Source organism: Equus quagga, chromosome 16 (assembly GCF_021613505.1).
Source record: "Equus quagga isolate Etosha38 chromosome 16, UCLA_HA_Equagga_1.0, whole genome shotgun sequence".
Taxonomy (NCBI): domain Eukaryota; kingdom Metazoa; phylum Chordata; class Mammalia; order Perissodactyla; family Equidae; genus Equus; species Equus quagga.
In genome coordinates this window covers 33,964,486-33,976,002 of record NC_060282.1, presented here as the reverse complement: position 1 = coordinate 33,976,002, position 11,517 = coordinate 33,964,486, and positions in this window count along the sequence as shown.

Here is an 11,517-nt window from a genome sequence, read left to right as displayed (position 1 = left end):
TTGGCAGCAGGTGTTAGCTCAGAGCTAATCTTCCTCAAAAAAAAAAAGTAAAAAGAAAAAAAAGAGAATTTTCTTGAAAAATGTTTGGCAAAGAAAGAATTATTCTTAGGTATACTGAAAATGTAGAGCAAAGATGTAGTCATATATCCACTGATCCATTGATCCATCTATCCATCCATCCTCCATCCATCCATACCTATCCCAGCCTACTCCAGGAACTGTATGAGACACCAGGGCTGCAAAGATGAATAAACTCAGCCTCTGTCCAAAGAGCTTAGAATCTAAGTTCAGAGACACATGTATAAACAGATAATGGCAATACTATGTGGTAATGTAAATCGTATTATAAAAAATACATTTTCAAATAAAATAAACACATAATTTATCTTGAAAACATTAAGCACTTGAAATTGGAATATCAGGGCTTAAGTTCTAGATGTAGAATTTACTATTTAGTAACCTTGATCATGTTATTTGACCACACTGACATATGTCTTTTAAAAAATACGTACAAAGGAAATAATGATTGCAACTTATCCAAAAGAATCAATTGAGAAGCCATTCAAAGTAAGAGCTCAGTAAAGTCACTGCATACCAGACAAGAACACAAAACCCAAGAACATTCATATATACCTTTTGTGGAAGCCAATCTGCCATCAGTCTCCTGTCCATGCATATTCTTGCTGGATATGCCAAGAATCAAGGCCCTGGCCTGACCACTCTTTACCCTGGCCATCTCTCAAGCTTGTATTTGCAGCAAACTACTTGGAGTGATGAGATAACATCTCCACCCAGGCAAAGAGCGAGTTATTTCCACTCCCTATTCAAGTGGAGAATATCGCAATTTCAGTGTTCTTCTCGTGGAAATGCTGCCCTCATTGTGTGCAGGCATCCATGATGGGCCCTTTGCTTCATCCCTATAGTGAGACGGAGAAGCTGCATGAGCGTGATGCTGGCACTCTGACTACTGCTTGTATATGAGTAATAAAGTTCTTTTTCTGACCCAGGGGTCTCATGTCTTCTGCCAGCATTCATGAAACAGTAGTGGGCTGGCATATTAGCTTGCAATTAGTGTAAAATCTCAGACCCTGCACAGTTCTTGACGATAACTACAATAGATATTTAATATCATAATACAAGAGATCTTACTATCAGCACCAATAAAAATGTGGTACATAGGGGTAATTTATGAAAAAGTGCTTTTGATCTATATGAAGAAAAATGCAATATTTTGTTCATGTTAAAAAAGGAGACAAGCAAATAGAAAACATTGCCAAGTTCTTGCATGGGAAGATTAAATATTTATGAAAAAATCAGTTCTCAAATATTTTTACAGGTTATATGAAATTTTAATCAAAATTCAAAGAGGATGCTTGGAAAAATTGCTGCTTAATTCTAAAGTTAATTTGGGAGAATACCCCAAAGACTTTATCAACAAAATTCTAGAAAAGAGGGCTGGCCCTCTGGTGTAGTGGTTAAGTCTAGCATGCTCTGCTTCAGCAGCCTGGGTTCGCAGGTTTGGATCCTGGGCACGGATCTACACAACTTGTCAAGCCATGCTGTGGTGGCAACCCACATACAAAATAGAGGAAGATTGGCACAGATGCCAGCTCAGAGTGAAACTTTGCTGCAAAAAGAAATTCTAGAAAAGAGAAGAGAGGTAAGTAGCACTGTGGTTGAGACCATGAAGGAGGCAGTATAGCAGCAGAGTGAAGAATAACGTGGCTTTGTCATTAGAACGATCTGAGTTGGAGCCTTGGCTCTGTCGTTGATAACTGTGGGACTTGGCCAAGGCACTTGACTTCCCTAAGTCTCAGCTTCCTCATGTGCATAATGGGGCTTGTAATAGGAACTACTCTGTAAGGTTCTTGTGTGGATTAAAGCACTTAGCAATAAGCTTGGAACTTAGTACTAAATAAATGTTGGCTATTATTAATTTTACCCAAGATTTAAATGCATCACAGAGCTGTTTGGAACTGGCACAAGAATTCAGAGAAATGAATCAGAACCTCTCTATCATCTTTGATCCATCCATATACCCATACACAGAACATAATTTGTAACAAAAGAAATACCACAGATCACTGGAGAGAGAACACACATACACAAATGCATATATGTTTACATCGAATGCAGCACTGACTCCCAATCTTTTGAAGTTGACATCTTATTATATGTATGTGTGTATGTGTATGTATAAGCATGCTACAAATAAGCATACAAATACATGTTTCCTTTCTCTATTCACCTATGATGTTTCCTTTATTGTAAATGTGTGTATGTATCTATGTATATGCATTATATACACATGTGTATACACATACATATATGCATATAATGTGTATACATGTATTTGTGTGTATGTATGTATATGTATTATGTGTATAATATACACATAATGCATATGTATATATACATAATGCATATATAATATGTATACATTTATATATGTATTATGTATACATATATACACACATATATGTTTATATACGCACATAAACATATGTTTATATGTAGTATGCTTATACATACACATATACACATGCATATAATAAGATATCAACTTCAAAAGGTTGGGAGTCAGTGCTGCATTCAATGACAGGATACACAAACATTTATGATAAAGGAAATATCGCAGGTGAATAGACAAGGGAAACATATATGTTTATATATATAATATGTTTATACATGCACACACATACATACAATAAGATGTCAACTTTAAAAGATTGGAAGTCAGTGATGCATTCAATGAAAAGATAGCCCCCCAACAGGTTAATAATTCTAAAGAAAATCCCTTAAAGCACACTAAATCTTATTTGATATATAATCATATCCACTAGGAAATACTTTATGCAAAATTCCCATGTAATAGGTTCTTCCTTCCTGTTTCTTTGGGCTGCCGAAATCAAATGCAGGCTCTGGTGCAAAGGTTAATCACATCCCTTTAAGGAGAAAACCCTCTAAAATCTGATTGCCAAGTGTTAGGGGAAAGTTGTAAATATGTAGTAAGTTCTGAATTAAATTTAAGGCTATTTTAATTATAAAAGCATTAATGACAGCAGGAAATTTAATGAAATAGTGGACCATGAAATCAGTGTTATCATTTTAATACATAACAGAATATGACAAACTCTATAAGATTCCTGTTCTCTTTCATGTCTATTACAATTTCCTTCTATTAGGTTCTACAAATAGAAAATTACATATAAAATTGAGTTTAACCAAATCTCTGTTAAAATCAGACAATCTGATTTGGTATTATATAACCACACTGAAATTTCATTTAATTTAGAAAAGGCTTCTCCTGGTGCCTTGAATACTAACTACTTTTCTAACAACACATATGTAGCTCTGGGTTTGACAGGAGAATAATCCTTGTGCTGAACAATAGATCAAGATTTTAACAGAGAGAATAAAGACAGATAGAAATGGAGAGCTTGACCCAACCTCCTATAGGAGAGATTTCAAAAGCATTTCTTGAAACGGTCTGAAAATATTTACTCTTGCTTATCATCTTACACAAGAATTCTTTCTGAGAAAATGTTGAAGATTCAGATGTCAGGCCCAACTGTCTCCAAATACGGCATGTCTGAGTCTCCCCTGAGGTCTCCATGAAGAATAAAAAGCCTTAGAAAACAGGCCTTGTGTGCTTTAACTACACCGACTGGATTGTTACTACAGCGGTCTCTTGTAAATTGCTAATTATTTGAGGTTTTCCTAATCTTTCACACAGATGAGAAGTGCTTCAGAATGAAGTATTTTAACAGGAGGTTAGTTTGTTTACTTTAGAGGGAAGGACCAAATCTAGAAGTGAGGAGACAGTGACGATTGGGGGAGGAGAACTGATGTAAAGAAAAGATGCGGGACAGTCTGGGTGCTGATACTTTTCTTGACCTGGGTGCTGATTATGGTGTGTGGTTTATGAAAACTGAGTCATATAATTATCACATATGCACTTTTCTGTATGCATACTATACAAAGTTTTCTTTTTAAGAAAGTAATTGCCTTAACAGTCTCTGTTAAGAATACAGTTGCCTGAAATGATGTGAAAATCTCAAGCAGTAGAAAATTTCCGGCTTAGCCTTTAGTGGAAATTTCTAGGTTCTTCTTTATCTTGCACATACAAGATTAGAAGCAAATAATAGGATCCCTATCTCCCTTGAATCTGGCCGGTCCACTGTGGCTTATCCAGTCCTACCTCCTAAGATCCATCCAATGAAACTATCCTTAACTGTGCAGTCCTACAGAATCCTAAAACATGTGCCCTAAAATGAATGCCTAAGCCATTGATTTTAATTTGATTGATCTTCAAGTTTGCAACTCTCTGCGGGCACCTAATCCGTATTGAATCCCGGCACCTAACAGACAGTAAATACTCACTCATTTAGGCAAACTGTCCTCCTAAGCATCTAGAAATAGCACTTGCTCCAGCCCTTCAGGGTTTTTTTCATAGCCAGTCAACTCTCTTCCCACTTTGGTTAACTATTCTCCATGGTATAGCAGACAGTTTTATCCCCTGACGCTGAATTTAAGGAAATACTACAAAGTCAGTTTGGGAAGAAATGCAGAGCAATAAAAGTAGCACAAAACCAAGAATCAGAATGAGAATCCATTGGTTTCAACCCGAGCTTTACTTCTCAATAGTTGTATGACCTTGTGCAACCGCATTGTAAAATAGGGGTCGAGTATCTGCCCTCGTGGGTTTGTTATGAGGACTAAGGCACTGCACGTGAACATATTTTGTGTGCCATAAACAGCAGTGCAGAGTTATTACAGTAATGTAGCTTATTTATGGTAGGTTTGTGCTCGGCAGCAAGGCGTTACTCTCATTTTGAAAATATTTTTAGCTCTTCTTCTAACAAGAGGTATTCACAAGCACATTCAAGGCACGGGAGGGTAGAAATGCTTTTGTGCCCTCTCTACCCTTCATTAGGCATCTTTCAGAGGCAGCGTGACTTAGCTAGGCGTGTGTGCAGATGCCAAATTACAGTGCCAGCCCTGTGGGACAGGGCAGTCCTCTTCTCTCCTTCCACATGACTGTCTGAAAGAATTTTGTCTTTGTCCTCAATTTGCTGTGTTGGGAGTTTCCCTGATACCAACCCAAAGTGGGTTGTGACAGCAGCATCTAGGTCATTTGAGGCATCTTGGAGTAAGTCTGCACAGAAAATAGTAAATAAGCTTAAAATTGCAAGTTCCAGTCCTAACAGACAATGGGCCAATGGGGCTCTATTAAAAAGCTGGGTTGGGGGCCCGGCCCGGTGCTGCACAGGTTAAGTGCGCATGTTCTGCTTCTTGGGGCCCAGGGTTTGCTGGTTCGGACCTGGGGTGCGGACAGGGCACCACTCGGCATGCCATGCTGTGTAGGCATCCTATGTATAAAGTAGAGGAAGATGGGCACAGATGTTAGCTCAGGGCCAGTCTTCCTCAGCAAAAAAAGGAGGATTGGCAGCAGTTAGCTCAGGGCTAATGTTCCTCAAAAAAAGAAAAGAAAAATAAAAGAAAAGCTGGGTTAGGGGGAAAGTGACTTCTTGGATTGAGACCATTCATTTAGAGGTGGGTTGTTTCTTGGATCAAGAAGACATTTCCTTGTGGGAAAACTATTGTATAACCTTGGGCTGTCTCCTGTGGAATCCTAGGGACCCCATCTCCATTTAATTCAAGCAATGTTTTTAAAAATATTCCAGTTCAACCCTGCTGGAATTCTGAAACTTGCCTCAAAGGGTAGGTAAGGTTACATAGCCCAGAGGGAGTTGGAAACTAAATTGAATTCTTTAGTTTACAATTTCTTTACCCAGCTGGAGCTTACACATTACATTATTTACTGCACTTCAGAGTAGTAGCCTCTCTCTTGTTCTTAAGTCCCAGATAAGCCATAACTAATACTTAAAGAATTTCAAATGCAGAGAATAGACAGCTTAAAATAAACATAAAGATGTTTGTAATTCTCATGGAAAATAATAACTCTCTATTCCAAGGAATACAGACCATAAATATGCCCATAGACCAGAATTCTAAATCTTTTTCATGGGAAGCGGGGTGGCTAAGCAAGTTAATTATATTGTTGTCCTATGGGCTGGATGGAAGGTCATGTAACGCCTTCAAATGCTTTCTGCAGCTCTGTGCGCTAGGAGAATGGCACTCTCATCAAAGGAGCAATCAAGCTGTTCCTTTTGCGGTCTCACTTCATTACATGCTTTCAGAAGCTGCAACTCTCTCGCCATAACCTGGTACAAATTCAGAGACAGAAAAGGGGAGACAGGTGGGAGGCTGTAGAAGGGGGCCTTGCAGTCACCCACCCCCTCACACCCACCAAGAAGGGCTAGGGCATTTTTTAGGAAGGAGGTCTTGTGGGGAGGGGATGGGGGGAAGTGGTTCCATCTGAAGATGCAGAAAGAGTTGTAGGCAAAGGAATTGTGTGAGGTGTGGGTTTCACCTGGGCCTGGATAGAGACAGCAGAATTCTCTGGGCTGTAATTTTTGGCCCTGGCTGGCCTGATTCTGGTGTCTAACGTTTCATGTTGCATCCCTTGTGTTAAACATTGCTTTAGCTGAGCTGCTTCTTTAAAAGTACAAGTCTCTCAGGAGAGGCAACTCATGAAGCTACTTATCACTGTAGCGTAAATGAAGCTGGGGAGGTAAGGCTGTGAGGGAGGGAGTAGAAAGGGAAGGTGATGGAGGCCAAAATCCAACTGCAAATTTATGCAGGGCCTTGACTGGGGAGGGGAGACCGGGTGGGAATCCGGCGGAGGAGGGGCTATTTGTTGCGTCTTTGCTCGCACAGTCTCAGGATGGTGTCCCGCCAGGGGAGGTCATTGTTGGGAGAGGTTGGTCAGCGTGTGAGTGTCTGCTTCAGGAGGAGCCCTTCCCACCCGGCCTCTCCACTCCAGCCCTCTCAAGTCTTACTCTTTCTATCCTCATCCTCCTTATGGGTTCCTCCTCCATCCCTCCTGGATTTGGTTCTTGGACCCTTCTGAGGTTCACCCCGTGGCCATTTTGGTTTTGAGACAGCCCTGCTAACCCATCGTGCCTGGCTCCTCTGCTCTTGCCCCCTCACTCAGGGGTTCACTCAGGGAGGGAGCTGGTGGGTCGGGAGGCATAGCAATCTACGGCCTTGAACACCATGAGGAGAGATGAAAGGAAGTGGGCAATGCTGCATAGAGGAGGTAAAACTGAAGGACAATTGGATGAACACTCTGGAGCATCTGAAGGGCTTTTTGCATGGAGTGGGGACCACTGTCCTCCACCTTCTCTGAGGGTCACACAGAAGGAAGGGAAATGGATGGCAGGTAAGGGGTTACGGCTGGAGTTAAGGAAGAATTGTCATCCCTCTTTTTAAAAAATAGAGTAGGAGGGGCTGGCCCTGTGGCCGAGTGGTTAAGTTCGCCCGCTCCGCTGCAGGCGGCCCAGTGTTTCGTTGGTTCGAATCCTGGGTGCGGACATGGCACTGCTCATCAAACCACGCTGAGGCAGCGTCCCACATGTCACAACTAGAAGGACCCACAACGAAGAATATACAACTATGTACTGGGGGGCTTTGGGGGAGAAAAAGGAAAAAAATAAAATCTTTAAAAAAAAAAAATAGAGTAGGAATGAGAGAAGGGTTTGTTTTAACCAGGGATGTACTCCAGGGAAAAGTCAGAGAAAAGAAATAACTAGTGAAGTACAACAATTTGCCAAGTTTTTAAAGTTACTGACCCATTTTGTTTGAATTAAATTGTGTACAAAACTCTAATAAATGCTAAACTTTTCTGGTTGAACTGGGGGTAGGCAACCAGAAAGCCAGTCCTGTAATTTCTCTTCAGCCTGCTGAGGCCCTCCTGAGGAATCGCAGGCTCTTCTGAAACACAAATTAAAAATCACTGGAATAGTATTTTTAGTTTACGTGGCACTCGCACATACTCTGTCCCACCTGATCCTGACAAGAGCCTTGGCACCATCATCGTATTACAGATAAGGAGGTGAGACCGAGAAAGCTGCAGGAAGTGGCCTGCTCACACTCAGATTAACACGGACCTGCATCAGGCATTGTGGCTGCAAAGAAACAGCCCACTCACCAGCGTATGCACTGTCCCAGGAGGTGTCTCCAGAACTGTAAAGACCCCAGAGTCTCTACCTTCAGGAACCTCAGTGAGAAAGCCATTGGGGTGTACCTGCATTTGAGGGTCGTTGAATTTCTAAAATACAAAGCCAGAACCTCGAGCTATTGGTGCCTGTGGAAGGACAGAGAGAGAACAAGGTCTCTGTGACGAGGTGATCCTGATGTGTCTGATCGCTCTTCTCACTGCACAAATGATCCAGAAAGGGTCTGTAGCCGGGTCTGGGACACAGCAGTCAGCCGGAAGTCTGAGAGACGGGCGCAGTGAAACAATTAGAAGATGAGGTGGCAGGAGAGCGAGCTGATGCTTTTAAACTAATTGAGAAAAGCAACAGATGTGCAATGGAAATGCTGGCGTGGAACTGTTAAAAGCAGAAAACAAATAAGGCCCCATTCAAAAGGAGGTGCAGGTCCCACCTCTGTCACTCACTCTGGGCACACCCTTGAGGTCAGCCTCATGTGGAACAGGAACTTATAAGTAAAGTTTGTTTTTGAGGATGGTCTACACCCCTTGCTCCCATCTTATGTTAAGAGAATTCCTTCCTCTCTTCTTTCCTCTCTCCCTTCCTTTCTTCCTTCCTTCTTTCCTTCCTTCCTTCCTCCCTCCCTTTTTTCTTTCCTTCCTCTCTTCTTCCTTCCCTCCCTTCCTCTTTCCCTCCCTTCCTCTCTCCCTCCCTTCTTCTCTTCCTCCCTTCCTCCCTCCCTCCCTCCCTTCCTTCCATCTTCCTGCAGAATTTGCTCTTAGGTGTTTTAATAGGTTCGGCTTGTTGGCCTCAACACTGCTGCTCTCCTCTCTCCCCTCCCTCATCCTGACTCTCTCTTCTGAGTTGCCTTTCCACCTCCCTTTTAGTCCACCCATATCTTTCTCTCCGTGAGGTGCTTCTTCCTCTCTCTGCCTCCACCGCTTCTCTCTCCAAAGATGAGAGACAGAAAAGAAGGACAGTTAGGGAATTCCACAGCCTGAATACCCTATTCTGTTTTTTCTAGGACCCATCATCAGGGGAAGTTCCCGCTCTGTACTTTAAAATATCTTTTGTATTTTCTGCATGTGCCAATATATTTTAAAATATTCAAAAAGAAAAAAAATGGTTTCACAGCATGAAAAAATGTGATCTGTGTGGAAGAGTGAGTCTGGCAGAAAGCGGCTTTAGCAGGCAAGGGCAGGAGCCACCCCGGGTCCCAACTTCCTTTCAGCTGCCACAAACACCCGCTGACCAGGGCTCTCTATTCTCAGTGGGCAGCAGGAAACAAGGCAGAACACAGGGCCATTGTCCTGGGATCCAAGAGCAACAATTCTATGTGCTCAGTCTGGCCTTTTGGACTCTGGATTCTTGCCTCGCTTGCCCAGGACATTTCTAGAAGTACTTGAAATCTTAACCAATTTCTGGGGAGGTGGCCTTTTATCTGTCTGCACCTTCCCAGTTTTGCCGTTTCTTTCTGCTTGCCTACTCATCTGATTTCTTACATTTAAGCTCTGTTTGTGTGATGTTTGAGGTAGAGAAACATTGGCATGGTAATAAGCATTTGTTAAGTGAAGAGAATAATCTTAATATGCAGAAAACCATGGTGATCATCAACCTCAACTTCCCTCCCTAGGTCTGATACTCCCTGTGTGTGTTAACTTGTTAGTGGCCTTGCTGTCCTGCAATTCCTTTGTATATATTTTTTTTCCCTGAGGAAGATTTGCCCAGAGCTAATATCTGTTGCCAATCTTCCTCTTTTTGTATGTGAGCCACTGCCACAGCATGGCCACTGACAGACAGATAGGGTAGGTCTGTGCCAGGGAACTGACCCTGGGCTGCTGAAGCGGAGCGTGCTGAACTTAACCACTGGGCCACTGGGGCTGGCCCTCTTTGCATATTTTTATCTCTTCTTTTCTCCGTCATTTACATGGTAATCACAGTCCAGCCCCCTTATATTCCACTTGCAAAATGTCCCTTAACTTTGTCCCCTCCTTTCCATTTCTTGGATCACTGTCCCAGCTCTAGCTCCTGTCATCTATCTTTTTTTTTTTAAGATTTTATTTTTTCTTTTTCTCCCCAAAGTCCCCTGGGACATAGTTGTATATTTCTAGTTGTGGGTCCTTCTAGTTGTGGCATGTGGGATGCCACCTCAGCATGGCTTGATGAGCAGTGCCATGTCTGCACCCAGGATGGATCCCAACCGGTGGAACCCTGGGCCACTGAAGCGGAGCGCATGAACTTAACCACTCGGCCCTGGGGCTGGCCCCTGTCATCTCTTATCTTGAAAGACGCCATCCTGTGATTCTTTCCTCTTTCCTGTTCATCTTCCACATTTTAGATCATTTCCTAAAATCGGAAATATTGATTTTTATCAATCCCTCGCTGCTGCTGGCTCCCTGTTGTTTGGCGTGATGCCAATGCCCCTAATGACCTGGGCCTAGCACACTTTCCAGTCTTGTCCCCCATCACATGCCCTCTCACCCCTTATGACACACTAGCCCTTGTTTTGACTGCCAGCCAACCCCATTAGCCCCCTCCCCAGTCTTTGAACAGGCTGGATAATTGCCAGCCTTTATGCTTCAGGTCAGACTACTTCCTGTCCTTGGAATATATTTTCCCTTCTCTGCTTGTCTGAACCCAACTGAACTCCAAACACTGCCTCATCTGAGGAGTCCTCTCCTGTCGGCCAAGCAGAATGAAGCACTCCCTCTCTGTTCTCATAGAAGTCACTTGGTTCTACATATATGATGCCCCCATTGTTTTTCCCAGTATTGTAGTTATTATTTACAGATCTGTTTTTTCCACAGTTATTATTTACAGACTGTGGGCGTTCCAAGATTAGGGATTTTTTTTTTGGTTGAAACAGTCCTAGCACTGATCCTGGTATCCCACAGTCAACAAATGGGACGCAACTAGGGCCTTGGTAGTTAGGGCTTATGTAGGGTGATCTTTGCTGACCCTGGTATCACCCCATCACTCCTGCAGCTGGCACACATAATCACAGTGCTCATTGGGATAGCCAAGCCAGAGGAGAAGCCCCTGCCATTAACATAAAGTGAGTGTAATAGGGTGTTAAAATGGCACTCTTCCTGTCTTGGGGTTCTGTCTGAAGCCTCAAATCTGAGAACAATGGATTCTGAGTATCTTCACATTCCAAGGCAGATGTCAGACCATCTCTGTAGAATTTACAAAGGGAGTAATAAAAACTAGTTTCATCAGCCATATCTAGGCTACAAAAGGAAAGATTAAGAATTCATTAACTGAAGTGGTCTCCAAACTGGTGTCTCCAATTTCATTCTTTCTCCCTAGTATCCTCAACATAACCTCCAGACTGATCCTAGTCAGTCACGCCTCTTATCTCCTCAGAAACCAACGTGGGTCTCACCCAGAGTAAAAGCCCAAATCCTTGCAATGGGTTCTGGGCCAAGACAAAAGGAGTTCTCATTTACTTCTTGAA